This window comes from Meleagris gallopavo, chromosome 1 (assembly GCF_905368555.1).
Source record: "Meleagris gallopavo chromosome 1, MGAL_WU_HG_1.1, whole genome shotgun sequence".
NCBI classification, from domain to species: Eukaryota; Metazoa; Chordata; class Aves; order Galliformes; family Phasianidae; genus Meleagris; species Meleagris gallopavo.
The window spans coordinates 105,952,992-105,980,581 of NC_139404.1; the positions used below are offsets into that span (position 1 = coordinate 105,952,992).

Genomic DNA, 27,590 nt, shown 5'->3' on the forward strand with positions numbered 1-27,590 from the left:
ACTTTCTGCAGTTATTAAGTCACACATGCTACTTCACAAAGAGGACCACCACAGAGCCTGACAGACAGGCTTACAAGTCACTGTCACAGCTAAGATACTGTTGATAGGTCATCAGATTTCCTATGATACTGAAAATTTCCTTTTCAGTGGAATAGTTTATTTACTTTATATTTGAATGTTTCTTTCATAATTTTTTTCTCTCACAGCTTTTTTTTTTTTTCTTCCAATATCGGGGCTAATACAATTACACTGCAGTAAAGAAGGAAACCTTTGTGTCCTAAGTATGACATCTTTCTTGCCTAAACTATGTATGTGAGATGTTTATAGACCTTGCCAGATTCAGGGTGTGGTGCATTACGCTCTCCTTCATGTAAGCACAGTCTACATCTGTAAGTTGCCTTTTCATGGAAATACTGTTCAGAGAGCATTTCCATAAAAATTCACCTTGGCACAGCTCTGTTTCTCTTGTCATTTGCCCAGCTGTGTTCCTTCTTTGATTGATTTTCATTTTGAATATGGCACAACAGTCATTTTACTGAAGGGAGCAGGACAAACTTTCCATTATTATGTAAGCGCAACCATCTCTGTCAATTTAACACGACCACACAAAGCATCAGTAAAATTTTGTTATAGGGACAGTCTGAGAGGACGCTTCCACCTCCAGCTGCCCTTGCTAAGGACAAGGCTAGAACATAGCACATTGAGTCCTGAACGCAGCATTCAGGAGAGGGGACACCAGATCTTCTCCAGGGTTTACTCCAGTCCTGGCTGAAGTCGTTGAGGGTCCTTCCACCAACCTGAGCAGGGAACTGAGTCCAGCCTGGTCCAGCACTGGTCCAGGGGAAGAAGGTATTCAGAAGGGGAAGGAGTCATGCTCAAAGGAGTGAGCAGCTGGCATTGGTGGACAAGTTCACTGAGGTCATACCATCACCCCTGACCCAGTTCCTGAGCCACCACGTCCCTCCAGTGCCATGGGGAGACCTAAAATCTTTTGTTTTCTTCACTAGCTCACAGAACTCAGACTGAGATTCAACCAATAGAAAAACCCAACTTGTCTTGCAGCAGGCAATGCCGGGGGAAGACAGAAAGGACCAGGAATTGCCCAAATAAACCTGCCCAGCCCCTCAACATCACTGGGGGAGGGCCAGACAAGGACTTGTTCTCCCCAGTGAAACTTCCAGCACCACACCAGAGTCAATCAAAATGCTGTCCCTTCTGCTGCAGCCACACAGCTACGCATCACGGAGCTCCAGCATACTCAAAGGGCATTCTGACCATGCTTCCCAAACATAAATATGAAAATATTATTTTAAATGATGGGTTTCATATTCACTGAAGCATTCACCCTACACTGAGGCTGAAAATGGACAGTCTGTGGTCTCTTTTATGAAGTTGTTTTTATCCTTTCGGAACCAAAGTGGTAAACCACTAATGGCATAAGCATTTTTCTCATTATCAGTTACAATGTTAATGACTCCTATTTAAGCAAGAAGTATTTTTAAAACAATTCAGACTTGCATGTTCATTTATTAGACCTCAGATTGTTTATTATGTCTTCTCTTGAGAAAGTTCTTTTATAATGTTAAATGGAAGAGGCACTTTCAAAACCATACAGTAATTTGCATCAGTAAACACTTTCAGGAACTTGTAACTACAGCATCTCAGGACTGGCTCATTTTCCAGATCCCTTGTATGAAAGTTTAGTGCTCTTCAGTGCTCAAGTCTGATTGAAAATAGCTAACTGATCAATTAAATCTGTGGTCTATCAGCTGAAGCAACAGCAGACATTAATCCCAGTGCTAGCACTGGACTCTGCTCTACACTCTTGTGAAAATTACTCTACCTGCTCACAGAAAACACTGACTGAAACAAAGGGTTTCAATTTGTTTGCACTAATCCTCCTGCCACAACGTGGTGTTAAGTCATCTCTCCATCTCCAGGAGCCCACAGCCATCCAGTAGAGGTTATTTTCACACAAGAAGCATAAATGACTTCTGTTTGCTTCCCTTTTTCCTCAAACCCCATCCCAGTGCTTCTGCTAAGAAAGATGGAGGCACCATCATAGCTAAAGAATGACACTCAAGGAGAAGTGTCCAGGGTTGAAACAGGAACGGGCAAGTTAGGAGGAATAGAAATCAAAGCACAAAGGCTCTGGCATCCAGAAATCAAGCACATTCATAAAACAACAGCCCAACATTTTGAAAAGTATTGAACACGTATTATAAAGTGGTTGCCAAAGGGTTGCTGTCATCTCCAGGAAAAGCAAACATGCCACAGATATTTCCTGTGCACACTGATCCTGGGGGAACAGTAAAAGTTGCTTATTGCACAGAGCTACTCTAAATGTTCTTGCTTTCATAATACACAAGTGTTTTCTCACTGCATCCATTTTTGTTCAAATCCATTGGTGGGCAGCATACCTAACTCAGCTTTTGTTTAAGTTCTTATGTTCTTCCAAGGTAATTGGCCCTATGGGACTTTAATCTAAATGGAGTGTATCTTTGTAGGGACCTTGTAGAGGTATTTCTAAAGTTTAATGGTCTCCTGAATTACTACTTTCCTCCCACTGTGAAGGAAATAGGCTTGCCGCCGTCCGTTTCCCTGTAGCATTCATTATTACTAGCAACATGGATGTAGAAGCAGCATCCCTCAGCCCATCTCATGTCTCAAAAATCTGAGAAAGAAGAGACAAAGCATTCATCCTATTTAATGGGAGAAGACTTGCTCCGCATCAACCTGATCAAGCAAAAGTTCTCCTTTCATGCCATCCATTTAGGCTCAAAATGGGAGACTAAAGCAATTAAATCTTAGCACAGCCTGCTGACACAGGGCAGCTTGGTGACATGGGCACAAGTCTGCTAGCGGTGTGAGAATGTGGATCTGTCTCTGTGGGGTTATTTCTGCCTTTCTTGTGCAATCATTTCTCAGACCACTTTTTAATGTCTTCCAGACCACCAGCAACCCACAGACCATATGTTGAGTAGCACTGCCGTAGACTAACTGGTTAATGAGTTATTCTCACAGCCTGCAATAAGGCTTCCCTTAGGAACTGGTAGACATCTAGTTGCCTGCCAGCATAGTTGAGAACCAGCTCTCAACTGCTGTCAATACCTAATTTAAAATGCTTGTAATTTTAACAGTACAACAGTAACTTCTTGTTTACCTAAAAGCTAAGTTCTTCATTCATTCCTCCTTCCCCCCAGGCAAACAACAGCTAGGCATGTGCACACCAAAAGAGAAGATATAGTTTTTAAAAGTGTAGGTAGATCTTCAGTCTGCAGCAGTTAAGAAACACTCAGGTATGGCAGAGCTGACCCCTGCTCATCACCAGCTGAACCCCTTTGTAGTATCCCATGAGCAGAAACAGGGGTCCTGGACACTGAAGTGCAACCTGTGTGCTCAGTCCATGATGGAAAACAAATCAATGGGCTTTATCAAGTACAAGTTCTACTCAAAAACAGCAGTTTAAAATTTCCCAATGGTAACTTCAGCTCCATATCAGACAATGTGAGTAGGGCTGAGGAGGGAAGTCCATCTATACATCCAATTACTGTATCAGACTAGCAGCAATCTTGCATGTCGCTATGGTGATTTTCCTCCCTTATCTTGCCTGCTGACATCACCTGTCTCACTGTAAGACAAAGAATGGATGTATAAAACCTGCTGTGCTTTGGCTGTGAATGTCATCATAGCCAAAACAGCACTCACATTTTAAATGGAAAAATTAGGATTCCCCTGCAATAAGAAGCTACTTGGCCCTGTGAGGAACTAAATTAGGAAATCTTGACAGTAAATCTTCACTGAACCCTTGCTTCTAAGGAACAGGAGGTAAGCAGGTGTATGACCCAAGTCTCCACTCACAGGAAAGATGAATCCATCCAGAGAAAGTGGAAATGATTTGACTTTGTTCAAGGAAATTTTAACGAGAGAAGAAGCAGAGTCTGTTTCCTGTGCTAAAAAGACAGTGCCTTATAATTCTGTACTAGTCCCATCACAAGGAAAAGACTATACCATTTCCCAGACCCAGTGGAAACATTAGAAAGAAACTGTTCATCTGTACAGTTCTGCACCTCCTAGAAACCAACTGAAAAACTTCAGCAAGGTTGATTTCATCCTCTGAACACCAATTCAGAATTTTTTCAGATGCCTTCGTTACTTGTACTGGAGTGGAGGAGAAAGAACAATTCATAGTTCGGTGTTTTTTCCCATGTAAAACCACCTGAAATTGATAAATAAGTTAAACATGTTTATTCCTTTTACTCAGGAGAGTTAACTGGTCCGAGGGAGAACAACAGGACTGACAAACATCCATAAAAGCACGTGGTGAAGTGCACCACCGGTTTTCAGTTTCACTGGAGCAGCCAGGCTCTAGCTTTCTACCAACCCATTAAAAATGAGAAAGGAGTTCAAAAATTCAGTAGCATCTACTTAGCTGCAGGTGACCTTTTGTGAAATCCTTTGTTTCGCTAATTGTTTCCCTTATTACCCAGTGAGCAACGCAGTACAGAGGAGAGCTGATGTCCCCTGCAGCCCCGTGGGGCAGGTCCATAGCCGACCCAGAAGAGCTGAGCTCAGTTAACTTGACCAGCATGGACATGCTCTCATCTCACGTGCACATCAACAGCACCACTCCAGGACTCCAGTTGCCAGCGATGATTTGTCACCTCACAGGTCCATAAACACTCCCAGCTTACGTCAGTGTGGTTTCAGGCACATTTTTAGCTCAGACCACTCATTTTGAGCAGTCCAAAGGGAGCCCAGAGCCAACGGTCAAAAGGAGCCTCACTGTGCTCCACACAAGTTTACTGATCAGAAGTGTATGTCTGCAGGGAAGAGAGGATGCCAGAAATCAGGGCAGAAAGCTCGCCAGAATTCATCCAACCGTTCACAGACAGGAACTGGGAATCACACTTTTCCCCTACAAATGTTAAAACTATCCAAATCCAAATCCCCTCCACACAAAACCCAAATGCCTCCTTTCTATTTTTCCTGGTGTTAAACATATGTTACATGTGCATTACAAAACTCGCACACAAATTGTGTTTTGAAGCAGGGACCAAAGTGCAGCAAACATCCTCACTCTCACTCACATTTCTGCTTTCCAAGAGAAGTGCCAGAGAAAGTATTCTATTTTTGTAAGAGTTTAAAGGGCATGGTCAGAGAAGTGACTATGTAAAAATGGCACCTTTTCATCCAGCAGATCTGTTCCCAGTGAGCGTTCTGACTCATGTCTGCTTACTTCAGTGACCAAAATAGATTTTTACTACTTCTCACTCCTCTTTAGCCCTGCAGAAGCAACACAATGAGGAGGGAGGGACATAAATCCTATGCTGGACCAAAACCCACAGGGACTTGTGACCCACATTATAGGAAAGGGCTGGATGTAGCTCTGAGGGTGGCAGCACCACTGCCCATTGGTTTGCCTGTCCCATACCATATGCAGTACATCATGGGGGTGTTGTTATCTGAAAGGAGGAGAGGAGAGGAGAGGAGAGGAGAGGAGAGGAGAGGAGAGGAGAGGAGAGGAGAGGAGAGGAGAGGAGAGGAGAGGAGAGGAGAGGAGAGGAGAGGAGAGGAGAGGAGAGGAGAGGAGAGGAGAGGAGAGGAGAGGAGAGGAGAGGAGAGGAGAGGAGAGGAGAGGAGAGGGGAGGAGAGGAGAGGAGAGGAGAGGAGAGGAGAGGGCTACCTTTCTTGGTAAGGGATGACCCCCAGGTGTATCATCTTTTGGCTGCATCACCTTCTGCCCTGATTAGGTGATTTCTGTAAAAGCCTGCAATGGGTATTTCCTTCAAGAACAGAACTGACTCTCAATAGAAAGACAGTAAGACTAATCCATTCTTGTCTTATTCTAATGATAAAAGAGATGGATGGAGGCTGCTTCCCAGTGGCTCTCCCAAACAGAGGTGGTTGTCTCAGATTGGCAAATTGATCTGTCCTCAGCCCAGGGAGGAAACTGACAACTGCTTACATTTTAGATGTCTACAGCTCAGTGAAATCAAGCCAACCCCACAAAGCAGTTTTTCAGGCTCACCACAGCAGATTTGACTTCTCTGCATAGAAAGTGCAAGAACCAAAATCTCAGATTCCTCTGTGCTCTTCGTTTCGAGAGCGTGATGAATTGCTTCACTGACATGAAACCTTGGTTGTGCCTACTAAGAGGTGCTCTTTGTGGTTTCAGGATGTTGACATACATATTGGTGACAGATGATTTGGCTTGTCTCGATTGCTAGAGATACAGAGCATGTTACAGACTGTTTGCTATAAATTCATAAAAATACCAGAGAGTTCATAAACGTGGTGAAGGAATGAGGAGTACTGGCCCAAATTCCCAACTTCATATTTTGGGCAAATGTAATGAAACTGGGGAAAAAGCATTTGCTTTGTTTTAAAATTATTTTTCTTTTTTTTTTTTTTTTTTCCTAACCTGCTTTTAATTCAGAGGCACAGACCTGTGTAAAAAAAACAGGCAGCCTTTGAAGAGTTAACTAGAGTCAGAACAGTCAATGTGACAGTGCTTCTTTGGAGAAATGATTGATAACTTTTGCCATCCCTGATTCACATGGGTCCTGCAATTCAGCTTGTTCTTTTCCAAGCAGTTTGCAGTTTAGTCTTAGTGCAAGCTGCTATGCAATGTATTAATGTTACTTTTTTAGTTATACTATCCATCCTTTGTGTATAATTTTTGAACTCTGCAGAGAACAGTTCTTTTTATAAACAATTTTATAATGCCAGGTTTAAATTTATTAGCGTTCATTCGATAATGACAAAGCGTTTTTACAAAGCTGAATTTTGCATCAGGATTTCCCTTCTGTACCACTGAAGAACTTTTTATTTTTCTAAATTCCTTTAAATTCTTTTAATTATACAGGAAATAAAAATGTAAACCATGATAAACCATGAAATTTGTGTAGACTTCATTTTCTTTGACTGTCATATTTAAGTTCTGCCACCACAGAAGAGTAATTCGCAAAGAAGATGCATGTGGAGCTCAGTGAATCCATATGATTTTTGCACGTACACTCAATTACACTAAAACAAATCACACAAGAACTGCATGCAGTACAGCTACTGAGTGACAAAAAACGTATGGGACTTCTTGAAAAAGCATGCTTCAGTCAAATCAGGTCAAATAGACTGTGTATATTCATTCTTAATAAGCTAAAAATGAAGTAATAAACTCAGTGCAAAGCTAGGAAGCATTACGAAAAGCTCCAACTGGTAAGCCTACATGACTTACAAACGAGAAGACATCAATCAGATTTTGCGCAACATTTTGTTGCAAGTAGTTTACAGAACAGCAAGCTGCTGCTTCTAGCCCACCATCCTCAGCAGTAGGAAATTGACAGAGTTGCATTCTGATACATATTTGATAGCAGCAGAGTATTAGCAAAAATAGACCCTTACAGAGCACTTGCAGCAGCCAGGGGAAGACAGCATCATAAGAAGCTTGCTCAGTAGGCAGTGTAATTGGGAATGAGGGGAGGTTAACAGGGAAGAACATCATGTCCCAGCCCCTCACACCTGCACTGCCTCAGTCAAAGCTGCTGCTACCTCCCTGCTGGCAGCCCAAGTGCTGCAGGACAGCCCATCCACTGCCTGGAGAGGGAAGTAGTGCTGACCCCAGGCTGCACTCACTGATTTGCAACAATGCTCTCTGAGCCCTTTGGTCACCATCCAGTCATGTCACCCTGAGCAAAGTCCAAGAGGTTTTTTCTCCCCTTGCTGTTTCCTTGTGAGGTGAAAAGAAAACAAGCCTGTTTCATTACAGACCTCCTGCTGGAACTTGAAAACTTGGGTGTCTCTCACTGATTGAAACCACATTGAAGCTTGTGTTTGCTTAACTTGCAGAGCTGCAAGCCTGCTGGTGCTGATCACTTCCTACAAGCCAACTCTTTCGGTAAGTCAGCAGCTAATGAGGTACGTGCAGTTCAAAGCTGCAGACTACCTGGCAAACCCAGATCTGAAACACAGCACAAGTTGAGGTTCACGTGCATGAGCAGCGCTGTGAAAAGGGCAGCTGCTTCTCAATGTCCTGCCAATATGGCACAGCACACGGGCAGTCTCCTGGCTTCCCTACGCTGGGAGGATCAGCAGCAGCACAGCATCACTGAACAGACAGTAAGGCTGAAAGAAACACTGCTATCCAGACACTTTAATAGAGACGTGGATACCACGCAGCGCACATGTTAAAACAAACAACAACAGAAGAGCTCAATTCGACAGCAAACCCCTGGCTCTCCAGCCCCTGGTGCACACCAGCAGTTTCCCAGACACAGTGGTCCCCCGGCGTCCAGCTCGTGTTGCTGCAAGCTGAGGCCCTTCCCTTCCACCCACTGTCTATCAAAGCATCTGGTATCTGCAGCTAAAATGAAAACACATGTTTATTGTTTTCTCTTAGGGCAGACAATTAATATTTATACGACGCATTATCAAACAAACATAACTATGTATTTTGTTCCTGGAATAAGTTTTTTTCGTAGTGGAATGAAGTTGTGCCAAGGAAGGATTTCATCTGATGCAAGCAGCATGCAAGAGCAATCCACATCCCATCATAGCTTTCAAAATTAAAAAGCAGCGTGTTCAGAACGTGTCACAGAAAAGGTAAGACTGTGAAAATGAATGCTATGGAGCACTCTCCTGCTCAGTCCAAGAAAAAATTGCCACCGAGACTAATAGGAGGTACGCCTGCAACAGAAGTACGGCAGTAGACATTCTGCAAATGGCATGTTTACTCTAGATCAAATATCATTTTAGTCCTTAAACAACATAAAAATGCCTCACCGCATACATTTCAACTTTTATATACACACCGATTAACAAGGACATGCACTACATCTACAGCAGAATAAACTCTTGGGTTTTCATTGTGAAATTGCTGTTTCTTGCGTTCAATCAAGCTCTCCAGATTATACACATACCACTACATATAAATAGAAGAGGTCAAAACGTAGTTTAAATATAACAGATATGTCCGCAGCTCCATATTTAGATATACCCTTTAATTTTTTTCTATTGCCTACTTTTTACTGACATTTAAATTTAGCAAAGTAATTTTAGACTGTCAGTTTTTTTACCTACACTAGTTAACTACCAGCCACATTGTCAAAGAAATGTATTAGATTTCCTCTACTTATTTAATTACTTTTCAAGCCATCACAGTAACACAAATCCTCACAGCTCCAGCCTTCAGCCTGACCAAAAGACAAAATGATGCTCAGCTAAAACCTGCCTGACTAAAAGTACATGGCTAGAACCATGCTGGGAAATCAAATATATTCTAGTGGCCAGAAAAGTGGACAGCTGTGGGCACAATGAAAGCCAGAGTGGTGTTAGAGCACAACAGGTCATTCTTTCAAGCCCTGACCATACCCTTTGTCAGCAATGTCCACCTAGAGTTCAGGCCACAGTTTTCCACAATGCAAGAAATACAATTTTACCTTACAGATGCCCTCTCCCCCCCAAAAAAAAAACAATATATCCACTTAAAAAAAAAAAAACAACATGGTAATCTTCCTGATAATGAAAAATAAATAAATCCCCCAAAAAACTCCAAACAATCCAGCCCCAAAGCCCAATAACCTGCAGTAGATATTTTAAGGGAAAGGATTTGCTTCAATCCAAGCAGTTGTAGTGGTTTCATTGTTACCTGCTCATAACTCCTCGAGTGTTTAGGAAAGGAAGGAAGTGTGGCATGTATCCTCTCAGAGCTACCAGACGCCAACAGCGCTGCAAAAGCTTTCATGGTTTTTATTTTTGATTCTCAGCAGAGGGCATAGAAACAAGGGGAGAAACCCTCGTATAGGCAAACCTCCTTTAAGCAGTCAAAATGAGCTGCCCTGAAGCAGGAGAACCAATGCAATTTGCCTCCAGCTTGGCTGGAGAAGTTCTGGTGTTTTGTAGGGAGTGCAAAGGAAGGGATTTGCCTCATCGGTAGCCAGGTATTCACTCATGTGATGCTGCTCAAACCAAGCGGGTGACAAACAACCAGCTGGGGATTTGGTGTTTGTTTACAGAGCTCCACGTGCACGCAGAAAATAAATTTTCCCTCAGCAAGCAAGTAGCAGAGGCATCCACAGCACCCAGGCAAAAGTACTGGGGTTTGGGGTGCAATCATACCAGTAACAATTGTGACTGCAATTTCTGCCTATTGACATAGGAACAATTGTGCTCATGATGAGGGACGCTCCTCCTGAGTTTGTAGCAATCTTCACTTCAAGCTCATGGCTCCTAACACTGACACTGCTCAACAGGCTCCTGCAGCCACACTGTGTCACAGCCAGACAAGGAGCTCAAACCTAGTTAAAAAAAGAAAGAGAAGCCCCGCATCTCATGCTGCTATAAACCATTGGAAGAGAAACGTGACCAACTGATATCTTCTAGAATGTATCTTTAGAAATGAAATGCTACATAAATTGTAAGCCAGAGTAACACCTTAGGACCAAAAGTCTGACTAATCCCATCTAGGACTACTGCTGACAGATCATTTATAAAGTGCCTGCAACATGTAACTCTATCCAGCACTGTATGATTTGTTTAACTTTGGGGAGTCAATTGTGGGAGGTGGGGACAGATGCTATCCCAAGCTCTAAGCTCTGAAGTGCTTTAGGAGGTATATCTTCCTTGCAAAGTTTTCCAAAGATTTGCACATCCCACCAGCCATTGTTTGGCACAAGTATGGTAGAAAATAAGAGCCAACATTACTCTTTCATCCCACAGCATCACTGATTATTTTTGACAGCACTTAGAAAATAGACAAGATAATCAATATCAAAATACTACATTAAGTATTTAGCCTTTCTTTCTTTTCATTTAATTAAGAAGCTGCCAAGCGATCTGTTATGGACCCTTCTCTTTCTTGCTTTCCATGTCAGCTCAGAAGTGTTTGAAACCCCACAGGTGGTGATGCACAGACCCCGATGAAAACTTCCATTTCCTACCCTGGTGAGATGCTGTCTTTGTCTACTTCGCTTGTTTCCATGAAACCGGGGAAGCGGTTAAAGGGTTAAACCAAAGGAATGTGACATTTCTCCATGTGCAGTTCAGAGACCTATCCTGGTTTTTCTAACGGACTCAAAATTACATGGGTAGAATGTAATTTCCAAACTATTGCTTCAGAGCTGAAGCAGCGTTAATTCGGAGAATGTCACTTCGAATACAAATAACTATTAAAAAAAAAAAAAAAAAAAAAGGAAAAAGTACAATTTTAAGTACACTGTGGGCACTCTGTGAAGGCAGCAATGAATGGAAGTTTATGTTAGCCAGAACTTACAACTTCAACTTTTGCAAATAAGATTACCTTCGCTGCAAAGCCTACGGGAACCTATCTGGTGACCTATCTGGTCACCAAAACAGACATCTGAGCACTGTGCCTAAGCGCTGACTCGGAAAAGTGCCACAACCAGCTCTGATCTCATCAGCCCAACTCAGGTAACTTTAGGTTTTCCTACATCCAAGAGCTCGTCAGCTTTTGAGACGGCCGCACAGGTATTAGTTAACTGAATGGCGAATTGCCGAAAGAATTTACAAACGAACGAGAAGAAAAAATAATAACAATAAAAAGGGGGAGGGAGGATATTTCGGAGACTTGCGCCCGAAAAGAGAGCGGCCAGCCTGAAACCAAACGCATCAAAACGAAAGTGCTATCGCTTTACCACCCGAAGCAGCAGGCGAGGTCCGAGTGCGCGCAGCGGGCGCCCGCAGGAGGATGCTCGGCCGCCGCCGCCCCGCTCCCTTCGCCCCGACGGCGGCGCCGCGCCCCCTCAGCGCCCATCCCCGCAGCCTCGCGGCGCTCAAACACCCTCCTCCCCACACTCCGTCCACCGCGGTCAGGGAAAGGACTTACCGGGCTCGGGGACGGCGGGGGACGGGGCCGGGGCCGGGGGAAGGCGGCGGCCGCCGCCAGCGGGAGCGAGCGAGGGAGTGAGCGAGAGCGCGGGGCCGGCGGAGTGCAGTGAGTCACTTCAGTCGGGACGGGCTCAGCCCATCGCGCTGGCCCCGGGCTCAATGAGCCTCTTTCTTTCTCCAATCGCCGAGCGGCGCAGCCGCTGCTCCTCGGCGTTCCCCGGCTCCCCCGCGGCCGTCGGGGCGGCCCCGCGCTGCCCACCGGGCACCGGCACCCCCCGGGGCGGCCCCGCTCCGCACGGGGGGGGGGCGGGAGGAACTGGAGGTGAGCGGGACCGGCGGGGGGGGCTGGGGGAGGGTGGGGGAGCGGGGCTGTGGGGCTCGGCCCGGGAGGGTTTAAAGAGAAGTACAAGCGACGAGCCGACGTGAAGTCTGAGAGACAGCAGTGGGGCTCGGGAGCGCCGTGCAATAAAGAAGTGAATGCGGGGAAATAAAAGAAGGAAGGGGGGAGCGCGGTGCGGAGAACCGGGCGCTGAGAGCCCCTTCAGCGGGGGACGGGGAGCGAACGCGTCCCGGAGCGGGGAGCAGAGCGCTCCCATCACACACACATAGCACAAACACACAACACACGGAGCAAGGAGAGCCGCGGACGCCGGGGATCATCGAGCGATGTGCCTCGTCCCGTCCCACTGTTTCCTTCCCTCCTTACCGGGGCGCCTCTCCTGCCGCCGCCGCCGCGCTGCCCCGGCCGCCCCCGGGCGCTCCTCGGCCCCCGCCGCCGCTCCGGGCATCGCCCGCTGCCGGTCCCCGCGGCGCTCCTCGGGCAGCGGTCAGCGCACGGTGAGGCAGTGAGAGATGCGGAGAGCCGAGTGCTCCCTTAATTAAAATAATAATAATAATGATAATAAAATAAAATAGGAGAAAAGGGAAAAAAAAAAAAAAAAGAGTAGAAAAAAAAATTAAAAGCGTCTCAGTTTTTAAAGCAGAACTACATAATGTATTAATTGGTCGCTATTAGCATGCAGTTTTATTGAGCGTAGCACACAGAAGTCTGATTGTGAGCGAGGAGTGTTTTCAATGAAAGTGGAGTTATTTTAGCTGCAGACATGTTTACATTTCTGTGGTTTAGTCTATAACTTTCTCTTTTTCTTGCTTCAGAATTCTGCTCCATGAAGCAAAGCCCTTAGCTCCCAGACATTCCAAAAAGTCTGCCAAAATAATAGGAAAAAAAAAAAAAAAAGGAGAAATAAAAAAAAAAAAAAAACAACACACACAGAGACCCCCAAGTCTGGGTCAGGCCCAGGGCTGGATATGGGCAGAGTGAGCAATACCCCCTCCTCACTCCCTCTCCAGCTAAAAACCCTTCAGGGCTCCATTTCCTGTTTTTAAGGAAAAAAATAAAGTGGGTCTAGGTCTGATTTTAGACACTGCCTAGACCAGGGCTGGTGGGTGCTGAGGACCTTTAACTCTCTCCCTGCCAAAGGGTCTCCTATATACAGACTCCATGCTTTTCCCCTCTGAGAGCATAATGGCTTTGGATTGCACTGTGCCTTTTTGAATGCCTAAATCGTGACCGAAAGAGGTAAGCTGGCCCATGCCTAGCTCAGAGCAGCAGAGCAAAGAGACAGAGCACCCCAAAAGTGGATCCTGCCACAGCAGCACCTCCCAGTCCTTTCTCTGTGGCCAGGGAACAAACCCTCTCCCCCCACCTGCCCCACAGTCAGTGCCTCCCTGCTGGAGACAGACAGCATCCTACTGAGTGTTAAAACCACAGCTTCAGAAAAGCAAAACATCCCCTCCCAATCTTGTCCCAAACATTTCTAGGTGCCCCTTTCCCCATTTTATCCCCTCCCTCTTTTTATTTTACATGCCAGATGACTGCTGTATAGTTGGACCTTTTGCTTTTGAAGAAGCCCGAAAGCGTTATGATTTCCTAATGCTTAAAAAAGAAAAGAAAACACCTTTCCCCCAAGATGTTTTGTATTAATTTAAGTATTGGTTCCTGGTTCGTGTCAGGCCCTTTTGCAATGAAATGTCCTGCGTGGGCTGTCACACCTGCTAAATATAATCCACTCTTTCTTTTGATATTCTGCAAAGGGCCTTTATAGGTTCACATCCTCCAGTCTGGAGATTTAATTGCTTCATCTCAGATTTTAAAAAGCCTTGTAAATTGCTGAATCTTGTCGATTTCAAAGAAGAGGGAGGGATGTGATGGGGCTGAGAGGCGATGCTGATGCTCCGTGCCTTCCTCACAGCCCTGAGTCACTGTCCCAACCCCAGGGCTCTGTGCTTCAGGGCCAAGAACGTGAGCTGCCTTTATGGCTTACCAATGAGTTGAATATGAAAATAGTAGCCTGTTGCACTATGGTAAATGCTCACGAGGGAGGAAATCACAGATTCTGTTTTATAGAAGGTAATGGAGTGAGATTACTCGCACTAATATACTTAACTCTTCGGAGAACATAAGTCTTGCAGGAAGGCAGCCCCAAAATGAGTGGCTCCCCAAAACACTGGTGGAACTGGGTTAGGATGGGTGCTTAGAACCATCACCAGCAGGGACAGGGCCGTCCCTCCCCTGGGGACAGAGGGGCATGAGACCCTATGAAGGCACACCATGCATCTTTCCTGTCAGTATGAATGACACAGAGGGGTAGCAGCTCTTCATCATCTTCAAAGCAAAGCCCTGAGCCACTCTGACTGGCAGGGACAGCAGACTGCGAGCAAGCAGCCACCAAAACATAGGAGATGGGGACATGGTTTAGAGATGGGATCTGGTAGGACCTGGGCCAGCAGCGTGCCCTGGCAGCAAGGGACATGGCTCTCAGAGGTGTGGTTTGAATTTTTGGTGGTGCTGTGTGGAGCCAGGAGCTGGACTCGATGATCCTTGCGGGTCCCTTCCAAATCATGATTTTCTGGGATCTTATGATTCTATAATCCTAAGTTGGGTTGGTGGTTGGACTGGTGTTCTTGAAGTTCTTTTCTGACCTGGATGATTCCATGATTCTGTGATAGAGCACCTTACGCAATACCTCTTACACAGTTCTGGAATAATGAAACTTCCAGGTGCTTCTGCAGGTGAAGACCAGGACTTCAAATGCTGCCTCCTGATAAGAAATGGAAAGGACAAGGTGTCACATCATTCTCCAACTCTTCAAACACAGTTTTCAAAACACAGGTTTGAAATGATCAAAAATTTTCGCAACTGGAAGACAAAAAAACATTACCAGCTCTTTTCCTGTGAGTCCTATGGATCTATGAAAATGCATTTATCATTGTCATGGATATCTTGCAGTCTCTCATGTCAGCACACCTGTCATCTCCTTGCTGAGCCAGTCAGTGAACCTGGGTGCCACAGGCTGCAAGAGGGCAATGGCAGTGACACAGTAGGCAAAAACTGGACCAGAGATCCACATACATCTCGTGTTTCATCAATGTACCATAACACCCAGATTACCTATGCACCAGTAGCTGAAGAAGTTTTAAGATTTGTTCTGCTTAATAGCCAGCAGGATAAGCTGTACTTGGGCAGGTCACAAAACCATGTGGGTTTGCACACAGGATGTGATCCTATGAAAGCGCTCACGCTTTTTGCTGCAGCTCCAGCACCTGTAAAAGTGTCTTTAAGTCTCATCTACTTCAGAGGCATATCAACTTCAGTTCATTAAATAGAACAAATGAAAGGGGTGTTAGTGAAAAGCTAGTAACATTCATTATCATAGATATTAAAAATAAAATAGGACATATTAATGATCTGTTCCTTTCAGAATGAAACAAGATGAGAGCAGGGAAGATTATTTTATTTTTTACACTGTTCAGCATTCTTTTCTTCAAAATGCAATTACAACACCTGGTTTTCTCAGTGAAATAAAAAATAATTAACATTTAAGATGGACTAGTCTGGCAAAAAAAGGAGAGCACATTTGAAAATATTACCTATCACAGGTTTGGATGACATTCACTGATAAAGGTTCTCTCATGCAAAAATGACATTTAAACCAAAACAGATAGACAGTTATATTGATAAATCCTGTTGCCTAGGTGTTAACAGGCAACAATTTATTATTTTTTTCAAGTACCAGAAAGGATGACAGCAATGTGGCCATCTCTGAGGAGCTCACTAGTGTCCTTCTTATGTGAGAATTATTTTTTATCAGGGAAGAAAGAGCATTTCTTGCTAAAAGCTCTAAGGTGGTAAAAGAAAACACTTTGTTATGAGAGAAACTGGGACTCATCTCATTAGGTGCATGCTTAGATAAGGAATTTGCCGCATCCTTTGAGGTGCTCAAGACCAGCTTGGATGGGGCCCTGGGCAACCTGGTCTAGTATTAAATGTGGAGGTTGGTGGCCCTGCTTGTGTCGGGGGGGTTGGAGATTCATGATCCTTGAGGTCCCTTCCAACTCAGGCCATTCTGTGTGATTGTCTCTGTGAATGTGAACTACTAGGATATTGTTCTCCAGGATATTCGACACCAGTAGTATATTCAGGACTGCTGTATCAGTTTAAAACAGCTCACATTCATTTCTAAACAATTGACTTAAAGGAAACTATTTGTTTGTTTGCATTTTTAATTTTTGGTAAAAAAAATATTCTGTTTATAGTGGTAATTGAGATTAAAACACAAGTAATGCGTTAGCAGGAAAGGCCCAGACTTGAGATGCCCACAGATTTCACTGGGGTTTTTATAAGGCCACTTATAATATGGCCTGATATGGCACTGATAATGATGGAAGAAATTTTAAAATGTCAAATGTCTGCTCTGGCCTGATGGGAAAACTGGGATACCTGCCTGAATCCCTCCAATACTCTCGATTATATGGTGAAACTATCAGGTCTTTTCCCTTTATTTTGGTAGATAAGTCCCAGTCTAGACAACAAAACCTGAAAATAAACATGAGATCTGAAGATCAGCACAAGAGAAACCAGAATAAACACCAAATAAACTTTCCCATCCACATTTCAGTATCCAGAACTTAGCCTGTTACTGATTCTCAGTTTGGAGTGGGAGTATAGGGGGCAGAATTTGTGTATTTTCCTATTTTACCCAAGGTATTGTTCCTCCCCTCTCTAAAGGGGCATTTCTCTGCCTCACTGCCTAAATTCAAGGAACAAGAACTCATCCAATGAATCAGCACAAAAATGCTGAGCAGGGCATCTTTGTAAGAATTGCTAACTTCTTCAACCACATGGTGAAAATTAAAAATAAAAATTAAAAAAAAAGGAGCAGTTTCAAAGGCCAGAATGACAAAGGTAGGTGACAAAATGCTATAACTCCTGAAGTTTGCATCTATTTATAAATCAATAATTCAGCCAGCATGCAGAAATATTGAGATTGGGATGACTGTTAAAATATAAAAGGCTGATAAATAATGCATGAAGACAAGTCTGATCAAAAAGTTTCTACAGCATTTCTTCACTGAATGTGCCAAAAACTAGACTTATATCCAAAAGTCTACTTAGAGGCAGAAAAACAAGTGCCCCAGAAAAAAAAAAAAAGGAGATCCACAAGTACAGTTATATATGCAAACATATGCATGTGCAGACACACAGGTTTTTCCCACCCACCTCTTGTCAGCAGCACAAAAACATCCTGCATCCCCCAGCAATCTCACGTACTTAGATGACAGGCAGGTCAGTGCTCACTCTTTAGCATGGCTGAGCCCCAGCGCAGGTGCCTCACTAGAGAGAAGGGATAGGCCCCTACAGAGGATGACTCAGCCCTGGACGTAACACTGAATCACTCTCTGGAGGAAGGAACCACAACCAAGGGAGAGACCTGCCCCTCGCTTTCAGTGCTGAAGTTACATGGCTAAAGAAGATGATGGTAATCAGACCACTTTCTTTTCAGTTTGGAGCCGCAGCACCTGGAAACATAAGTGGCCCATCTGTGTAGGTACAGGCATGCCATCGCAAATGTTTCTCAGGTAGCAACTTGATGGAGATCTCCATGACTAGCAAGTTGGTGACAGTCTTCCTGTGTGTCCCGCTGCCACAGCCCTCAGTCTTGTCCAGCACAAACAGAGTATGCTTCACATTTCTTTCACATGTGATCTTTTGGAACAATGGAAAATGAATCACAGAATCATAGAATCATTAAGGTTGGAAAAGACCTCTGAGATTATCTAGTCCAACCGTCCACCTACCACAACTATTGCCCACTGTGCCCCTCAGTGCCACATCTACACATTCTTGAACACCTTCAGGGATGGTGACTCCACCACCTCCCTGGGCAGTGTGTTCCAGTGCCTCACCACACTTTCCAAGTATATTTTTTTCCTAATATCCTGAAGATAATGTTTTTTCTAATAATCGGACTAGCGTGTTTAATCCAGGGTAGACATTTGGACTAGGTTAAAAGTGAAGTCTATTTGTTCTGTCAAAGGTAAAAATAATGGCATGTTGGAGCCCCATTGTTATTTGACTTATTGTCTCAGAAAAGTTTGGATTATCCCACAAAGGAACATGTTTTCCTCAGTTTTGTACCTGAGCCCTTGAATTAACTGAAAAACACTGAAAGATGTCTCTAGGTCAAGATGGGACCAGGCTCACATGTGCTGTTTATTAGAAAAAGCAAAGTATTCAGAAGTATATCTCTCCTCTGAAATACGCTTCTGACACTGTGCTTTTAGAGCAAACTATGAAAATAGGTTCTTCAGACCAAGAATTGACTTATTTCATTGAAGTGCACACGTAGCACAGGTGTGCCAGACATAATGGTCTGTCACAATGCAGCTCATGAAGGACGACAGTTTCTTCATGCAACTACAGTTTTGCATGAAGGCTGAAGAAAGCCTTTTCTCGTCGCCTTACATGTATATATTTGGTGACACCCATGAGGAGAATGAAGATCAGAACGAGGCCCTCCATGTTCTTGAAAATATTAGGAGGAATCTCTAGAAATATGCCCCAGATGATAACAAGAAAGGGACACAGAACAACCGTAAGAAATCCTATGGCTTTTACTATCATTCATCAGAGCAGATTATCATAATGGGTCCCATCTGGCTTTAAGATTTATGAAATTGATACAACCTAGGACAGATCCTCTGTAAAAAAACCCTGCTGCCAATGTAAAGCTTGCAGAGACTCACCTCAGTCCGTGTGTCAAAATTCTGACTTGATTTACAGCTCAGAAAATCCCTGTTTTAGTGAAAGGAGGCCTTAGTTTATGAACCATGGCAAACCTCACATCAGTACAGCATTGAAATTAAAAGGAAAAACTGAGAGAAGGTTGTTCGCAGGGAATCTGGTATTCCCATTCAGCAGCAGCATATAGCTAACCACGGCATCTACACCACAAATGCACATCATTCTGGGACTCTGCCAAGGCACCTGGCTTTGAATTTCTCTTCCTTTCACTGTGCAGCCATTCTGTGGATGTCAGGTAGTACCTACTGGCCCCTATGCATGTGTAAAGGAGGGACCTTCCAGGCAGAGATTCATTTTTTCTTCTTTTGCCAAATGTGGTAGTATTACTGAGCTTTATTTCTGCAAAGCTCTTTGAAACAGAAAACCACTTCCTGTGCGTATTTTGGATATCAGACATATAAGAAGAAAAAAAAACACAACATCTATTTCACTTGACTTCAAATATAATTTAAAAAGTTTCACGGTCATTGAATTAATAGAGACTACTGTCATCATTTGCAATTTCACAGGGAGCTACATTTAGAACAGGTAGATTTTGGCTTTAGTTTCCCTTTGCATGGATCAGAAAGTATTTGTACAATCATTTCAAACATTTCAAGCATTTCACATTTTACCATGATGAAAAAATGGGCAAAAATATTGAAAAGTTCTCTGAAGTAGGCAGATTATTTTTTTTAATGAAAAGAACAGTTGGTTCTTCAGAAGCATGGGAATTTTTAGCAGGCACTGCACGCTTTCCTTCAGAAATGAGAGAAAATGCTCCTGTTTTTTCCAGCCAATCTGCCATTTATACAAAAAGCAAGTGGAAGGGCACTTTCTCAATGGAATCACGGTCATTTTCTTGAGAGCAAGCAGAAAATTTGAAGTGAGTTGTTACAAAAGCATAGATGAGAAAATAAGCTTTCTAAAAAGAGAATGTGAAATTAAAAATTAAAAAAAAAAAGTGATGGGAAATGTTTACAACTTTGTCTCTGCTAAAACAATAGCTTTTTCTGCTTTGGGTAGAAATAAACATTGAAGAGCATGTGAATTGCAGCAACATCAGAAGGGCAAGTCAACAGAAACTCAAGTCAGAGAAAACTTAGTCTCTTGCTTATATTGCACAAAAGCATCTTTTGGTGGAAATGCTTCCTCTCTGATCTTTTCCATTTTCTTCACATAGAAATAAAACAACTTAGAGTCACATAAAAAGCTGGGAACACCAAAAGCAGTCTAAACTATATCACACTAGATAAAATTCCCTGGAACTATTTATACATTCACTGAAACTGTATTTTATTTTATTTTTTTAAAGTCATCTTCTTTCTTGAGGAGGTAATGTATAGATTAAGACAGTACACTTAAACTCCAAAGTCTCCTTGGAGAGTTCTTTCTGGTATAAATCTGCTATCCTTTAACATGAATTATAAACAATCTACATGATATGCACCTGGTTCTGGCAGGGTCTATATTATTTCACTCCCAAAAGCAGCTTCATAAAGAGAACACACTGCATTTCAACAGCAATATAAATAATGTTGCAGTTTGGGATCTCTTGTGCTGCTTTCATTTTTCTTTCTTTCCTTTTCATCTGCACTGAACCACACCTCTCTAAAAATACTCTGTTTCTTAATGAAAACCATATTTTTTGGCATTTTTTTTCCCTGCGTGTGCATGACCTGTTGAAATGCCTGCACAATCTTTAATGTCAGCTTCAGACGACACGTGTCTTATGAAAGTCTGGGACCCAGCTCTTGTCTGGGCCTCTGAGATCTGTCCCACATCTTTATGAGAAAGAGGGACAAAACCTTCTGTTTTTGGCATTTTATATTGGAGTCTGCTTTAAGCTCAGAGAAAAAAAAATAGCAACGTAGAGTCTAGACAGAAGAGATTGGGTTGAAATCTGGAAGCTATTCAGTGAGGCTACAGCACATGGCAGCTTGACTGCAGCAAGAGATCACATTACGCTGCCTAATTACACATGAAAAATGTACACATCACTTTTCTTAAATGCTTGGAAAAATAGATGTTCAGATGGCAATTGTGAGCTGTAGTAACTGAGCCAGTTGCACATAGTTGGAACGCTTTACAAATGGCATTTCAAAAGCCTGCGTTTTTCTGTGCTTTTTTACAATGTAATTATTTTTGTGTGCGTATTCATGAAAGAAATTCTAAAAAAGGTATTCTAAATTTAGCAGATGCTTGCCCTGGAGAGGGAACATGAAAAGGTGAAAACCCAACATGTGAACAGGAAGAACGAGGGCCCAATTCTGTTTCCTCGTTGGCCAAAAGGCAAATGTGACACGACTTGTTCGAAAGTGCAAGTCCACAGGCCCCAGTCCAGTGAACTCCCTTTGGTCTGCTTGACTTACACAGCCCCAAACACTTCCTCCTTTGCAGTAAGCAAATCCAGTGGTTTGTATCTTCAATGGGAGCTTCTCATGTGAGTAAAGATTAGCAGAGGCAGTTTGCAGTGTTAGCAGTACCTACATCACGGAGATCATGTGTTTATATTCTGATGCAATGTTTAGAAGTTTCTTGGTTAGCATAGACAAGGAGGAAAAAAATCTCATTTCAGCATGAAAGTCTGCTGTCATCGTATCCTCCCAGACTCCTCTACCTAAGACCTGTTGATGGTTCCTGTTTTCACACCAATCTTGTGACACTCTTGCACTCTCAGTGATATGCTAAAATGGTTCAGAAAGAAGTACGATGAAGTTATTATTTTGTTTCAGTCAGCTCAAATGACATCCGCTCTTCTTTTTAGCTTAAACACTCATGTACAAAGAAGACTGCTCCAAGGGAGAAAAATGTTTTCCAGACTATTTCCAAAGATTTGCTATTTCAGTTCTTCATTCTAAATGAGATGTATAAAGGTGGACGCGGAGAAGATGTTGGTGTCTCTGTCTCCCAGACCGTGCTTTTCCAAGAAGATTCTTCAGAGAAAGTTCCTCCAAAAGGAAAAAATAAAACCCAGTTCTGCAATCTGGGCACCGGATGATATTCTCCCCCTCCCCTAGATGAAAACATGAACGTCAAACCTTCCTTTGACTTTTCCAAGGATGTTTATATCCTGGGTTTTGTCCAGAATCTGCTCCTTGAGAGTGATTTCTCTGATGTGGTGGGCTCTGTATCTATTCTCAATATTTCAATCAATTCTCAATTTTCGAGTTAATTTAGTGCTTTCAGTGAGAAAGACTGGCTGGCACAGGCAACCCCCAGCCCAGAGGCAAATTTCTTCCCCAGGATCCTCAGTCAGGCCCCAGTTAACATCCTGCTTAGAGCAAGAATTGTTACGGCCACCATGCTCTCCCCGGCCTGCTCCCTCCACGTGCCTTCCCCTGCTCCATCTCTGGACAGCCAGACCTTGGCTGAACCACTTATCCTGCCAGACACAGAGGAAAGAACATCTTGTAAAGTTTTGCTGCTGTTGTTATTATTAAAGCGGACTGAGCACGAAGCAGCTTTCCAAGCTATCTGGCAAATCTGACCCGCAGAAAAGTCCTTTAAGACAAAAATGGTAAGTTCTGGATATAGGAGGAAGCTTCCCAGTTCACAGAGATGAATTTCGCTGGAATGGCTGCTTTCAGCCCCAGTATGTCTTGCTCCACTGATTATTTTACCACAGTTCTCCACAGCACCTTCCTTGGTTTTTCCCTTTTATGGCATTGCTGGGGGGGAAAAAAAAAAAGGTGTTTTGCTGCTCACACAGCTATGTTAGCTGAGATCCCACAACAGCCACCCTAGGCCTTCTTCATCCAGGAAGAGGGGTTGCCATCACCACATGAAGACCAACACTGTTCCCTTCTGAAGCAGACAGGAACCATTGCGGGTGAGGCCTTCCTCCCTGGGTTGGCCTCTGCAGAAGTTTGTGCCAGATGGACAGAGTTGGTCACTGAGCAAGCTGCTAGGTCCCTGCATCCCCCAGACATCTCCACACTGTATATTTTGTGTGCCACTGTGGTCAGGGAGGTGGCACCGAATCCTGAAAGCCCTTCAGCAAACTACTAGCACATCCTCCAGCAGGGTCAGGCTTGTGTGTAATTTATGAGAGTTGTGGTAGCCCTGCTCCTCACTGGCTGTTTGCAATGAATTTTAAGTAACGTTAATGTTTTCACTTCTGCTCGCTTCTGAAAGGCTGCTGGTGAAGGAGGAGGAATGATCACAGGAAACAAATAGCTTCCTCTGGTCATCCCGTTCACCACAGCCAAGCTATTTTTAACAAATCTGATTAAAAATTATACAACACTGTCTTTTCTGGAATCTGTTTTACTGAACAAGTACAAAATAAACTAAAACAGGAAAAAATGTACCATTTGGAGCAGCTCTTTTGCTGCAACCGATTTAGCAAAACAAGCCACAGGGGAATGAGAATGACTTTCTAGAACTGTTTCCTGTGGTCATCCTTTGTGTGGAAGAGAGGAATATTTTAAGTTAACCAGCTGCTTCACTTCATACAATAGTAAATTATTCTAAGCATTCTGGACACTAAAAAGCACACTCTCTACAAGGTTATTCCCATTATCAGTGTTACATGTTTAATTTCTTTCTGTGGACAGCTTTAAACAGTGCCTTTTCAAAATGTTGTCAAGTCCTTGAGTGTGTGTTCAGCAGAAGGGGCTAAATCTGACTGGCCAGATCCAGAGATGTTAGACCCTTCCCTGATGGGATCTGCTGGGACAAGAATTGGACAGAGTGAAATTCTTTGCAGCAAATAGGAGGTCCCAAATCTTGTGATTAGTATTATAGAATCATAGAATCATATGAGTTGGAAGGAAGTTCTAAAGGTCATGTAGTCCAACTCCCCTGCAATGAACAGGGACACCAACAGATAGATCAGGTTGCTCAGAGCCCTGTTCAGCCTGACCTTGAGTGTCTCCAAGGACAGCACATCCACCATCCCTCTGGGCAATATATTCCATTGCCTCACCAGCCTCTTGGTAAAAAAAAAAAACAAAACTTATCCTTATGTCCAATCTAAATTTCCACTCTTTTAGTTTGAAATCATTTCCCCTTGTCCCATTAAAACAGACCCTGCTAAAGAATCTGTCCCCTTCTTTCCTACAGACTCCCTTTAGATACTGAAAGGCCATTATCAGGTCTCCCCACTGCCTTTTCCTCTCCAGGCTGAACATCCCCAGCTCTCTCAGCCTGTACTTGCAGGGGAGGTGTTCCATCCCTTGAATTGCTTTTGTGGACCCGCACTGGATATACATATCTCATGTACTGAGGACTCCACACCTACTGTCACTGTACTCACTATCTAAAAATAATTAATATATTTGGAAATCTTATGATCAAATGTAAGAAATCTCTCTGCTTGCATCTGTTTCCATTTATGTGGCAAGAGGTGAGGCTGATAATCAGGTGGCCTGATATGACTTGCAGTTTACTGAAGTATCTTTCACCATCATGCCTTAGAATTATTCTTTATCAGCTGCTGCTGACTTCATTTGGGCCAAAGTATGACCCTGAACATTCAAAGACTGAATTTTATACTGAGGGATTTTGTATAAATGGGGAACACATCTGAGTTGCAAACAAAGACATAAAAACATCAATTTGGGTCCTCACCATTTAAATGACACCTACCTCTACATTATTCTAGGACACTAGGTGCCTAAATTGACCTTGGTTGAGCTCTTTCTCTGCATTAGAAGTGAACACTAAAGGTACCATTATGATAGGAAAAGTACTAATATTTCCCATGAACAGATGTACTCTCCACATAAAAGGGGATGTGCTTTGGACTGTTGCTCTTTCTGACCACAAAAATTTTGTCTTCATTTATAAAATCACACTTGAATTAACTTACCCTTGTAAGATGTTCAAGGAAAACATCTCTGGAGAATGGCCTCAAGCTCTGATCCACAGAATAACAAAGGGAATTTCAATATGTGAGTTTAGCTTGGAGGAATCTCAGTATACGGCTTTGGGTGGGGAGGAGGACAGGAAATATAACATATATGTCCTAACTTACATGTTACTACTGCCAATAAAGGAGATAGTATTCTGTATGATGATGAATTATGTAGTGAAGACCTTATTCATTTTGTTTAGTATTCTATTACTGATTTGGATCAGACATAATTTTAGAAGTAAAGGACTCAGTATTCATTTATCATTCCTTGAGACCCGTGTGCACAGGTCTTGATGTGCCATAGTGTTGCTTCTGTGTTGTAATACACATAACATTTGTGTAAAAGCATAATTTTAATAAAATAATAAATAAAATAAAGAAATATATAATAAATATATATAATATATAATATATAAATAATATATAATAATAATATATAAAATATATAATATATAATAAATAATAAAATAATTTTAATAAAAGTGTGGGATAGACGAGTGGACAGTGAGGTGGGTTGAGAACTGGCTGACAGGCAGAGCGCAGAGGATCGTCGTTGGTGGTGCAGAGTCTGGCTGGAGATCTGTGACCAGTGGTGTCCCCCAGGGGTCTGTGCTGGGTCCGGTCTTGTTCAACATCTTCATCAATGACCTTGATGAGGGGATAGTGGCCACCCTCAGCAAGTTTGCTGATGATACGAAGTTGGGAGGATTGGCTGACACGCCTGAAGGCTGTGCTGCCATTCAGCGAGACCTGGACAGGCTGGAGAGCTGGGCAGTAAGAAACCGGATGAGGTTCAACAAAAGCAAGTGTAGGGTCTTACACCTAGGGAGGAATAATTGCATGCACCAATACAGGCTGGGGGATGAGCTGCTGGAGAGGAGCTCTGCAGAGAGGGACCTGGGCGTCCTGGAGGACGACAGGTTGGCCATGAGCCAGCAGTGTGCCCTCGTGGCCAAAAAGGCCAATGGCATTCTGGGGTGCGTTAAGAAGAGCGTGTCCAGCAGGTCGAGGGAGGTGATCCTCCCCCTCTACTCTGCCCTGGTAAGGCCTCATCTGGAGTACTGTGTCCAGTTCTGGGCTCCCCAGTACAAAAAAGACAGGGATCTCTTGGAAAGAGTCCAGCGGAGGGCCACAAAGATGGTGAAGGGCCTGGAGCATCTCCCCTATGAAGAAAGGCTGAGTGAACTGGGTCTGTTTAGCCTTGAGAAAAGACGACTGAGATGGGACCTGATCCAGGTTTATAAATGTCTGAGGTGTGGCGGCCATAGCGGTGAGGCCAGTCTCTTTTCAGTGGTACGTGGAGACAGGACGAGGGGAAACGGACATAAACTGCAGCATAGGAAGTTTTGCACGAATGTGCGTAAGAACTTCTTCACGGTGAGGGTGACGGAGCACTGGAACAGGCTGCCCAGGGGGGTTGTGGAGTCTCCTTCTCTGGAGATATTCAAGTCTCGACTGGACGCCTACCTGTGCGACCTGGTGTAGGGAACCTGCTTTGGCAGGGGGGTTGGTCTCGATGATCTCTGGAGGTCCCTTCCAACCCCTACGATTCTGTGATTCTGTGATTCTGTGAATTTTATCATTAATAATATTTTTAAAGACATTGCAATAATTATTTAGTCCAGTATTCTCTGTGGACTCACAAGCACTCTGCTGGGGACAGAGTCTGAACTCTGGCTCTCAATTTGTGCATTGAAATTGGCTTCTAAAGTAAAACCACCAGAAAACAAAAACAAAACAAAACAAAACAACAACAACAAAAACAACCAACAAACAAAAACCACCAGCAATAGAAGCCCTAAAATGGTCAAACCCAGTCTAATGGCTGATCCTCACCCAGCTTAGTCTATGACCCACACAGATATGAATGCTGTAAGACAGTTTTTTTAAAGACTTTTCAAGATTTTAGTCAAATAATGTTGGTAAGAAACTTAAAAACATTGTATCTCCTGATAAATAAAACATTTAGAATATACTCTGACATGTCTCTGAAGATGTACCCCAGAAACCACACCATGATACCTGAACATCTTTCAGCCATGCATAATAAATGTCAGGTACAATTGATCCCATATTTCTTTCCCCAGGAGAATCATATGTCTTGTGTCTTTTACTGGTAAGGGCTCATTTCTTTTTTTGTTAGTGATCAGAGGATGGAGACAGCATAGATATTCAATGATAAAGTTTTGCAGGATGTTTTTTCATTAATTCTCTTTCCTACAGACTGCCATAGATCATTCCAGAAGATCTGTATTTGAAGGCGAAATAGTTTCTTGCTCCTTGAGAGCTGTTTGCAATTTACAGTGACTTCAAGAGAAAAATAGTCTCGTTTTGTTTTGTTTTGTTTTGTTTGAATATTACTGTCCTTGTAGTTTTCAGGACTGTTTCTTAGAGGGTTTCCTCCTCTATGAAGCAAACCATGGCTGATCTGTCATTTGCGAAAGTAGCTGAGCTGTTCTATACCTGTCCCCTCAGCTACTAGTGACCATGTAAGAAGGTTGTTTCTCTAGAAAAAGGTACTACTGTGCTTTGGGTGTCAAGCTTTAGAAAACGCTTGCTTGTGCTACAATCTAGGTGTACTGGCAATGTGCCAGCTTCACTAGCAAGCCATTTGTAGTCCTGAGGGTACTGAAAGAGCTTTGGTAGGTGTTTTTTGGAAAAGGGTAAAGTTCTCTCTTTGATTTGGAAGATCAGTAGGACAGGGGTCATCCACTGCTGTTCAGTGGTTCTCTGAAAAAGTGTCTACAGACTGTAAGATCCTCA

The 27,590-nt window shown here is 43.3% G+C and overlaps 1 protein-coding gene across 3 annotated transcripts in view; it reads right to left on the bottom strand.

Moving 5' to 3' along the window:
* Nucleotides 1-12,931, bottom strand: part of ERG (ETS transcription factor ERG) — a 142,829-nt gene extending 129,898 nt beyond the window's left edge. The window contains exon 1 of one of the 3 annotated variants that reach the window (XM_085208466.1): nucleotides 12,551-12,931. The gene's annotated coding sequence lies outside the window, so the exon portion shown is untranslated. Of the gene's footprint in view, nucleotides 1-11,842; nucleotides 12,067-12,550 lie in introns of those variants that run through there. The other 2 variants (XM_085208481.1, XM_085208456.1) reach the window with 2 other exon arrangements.
* Between the last annotated feature and the right edge of the window lie 14,659 nt (nucleotides 12,932-27,590).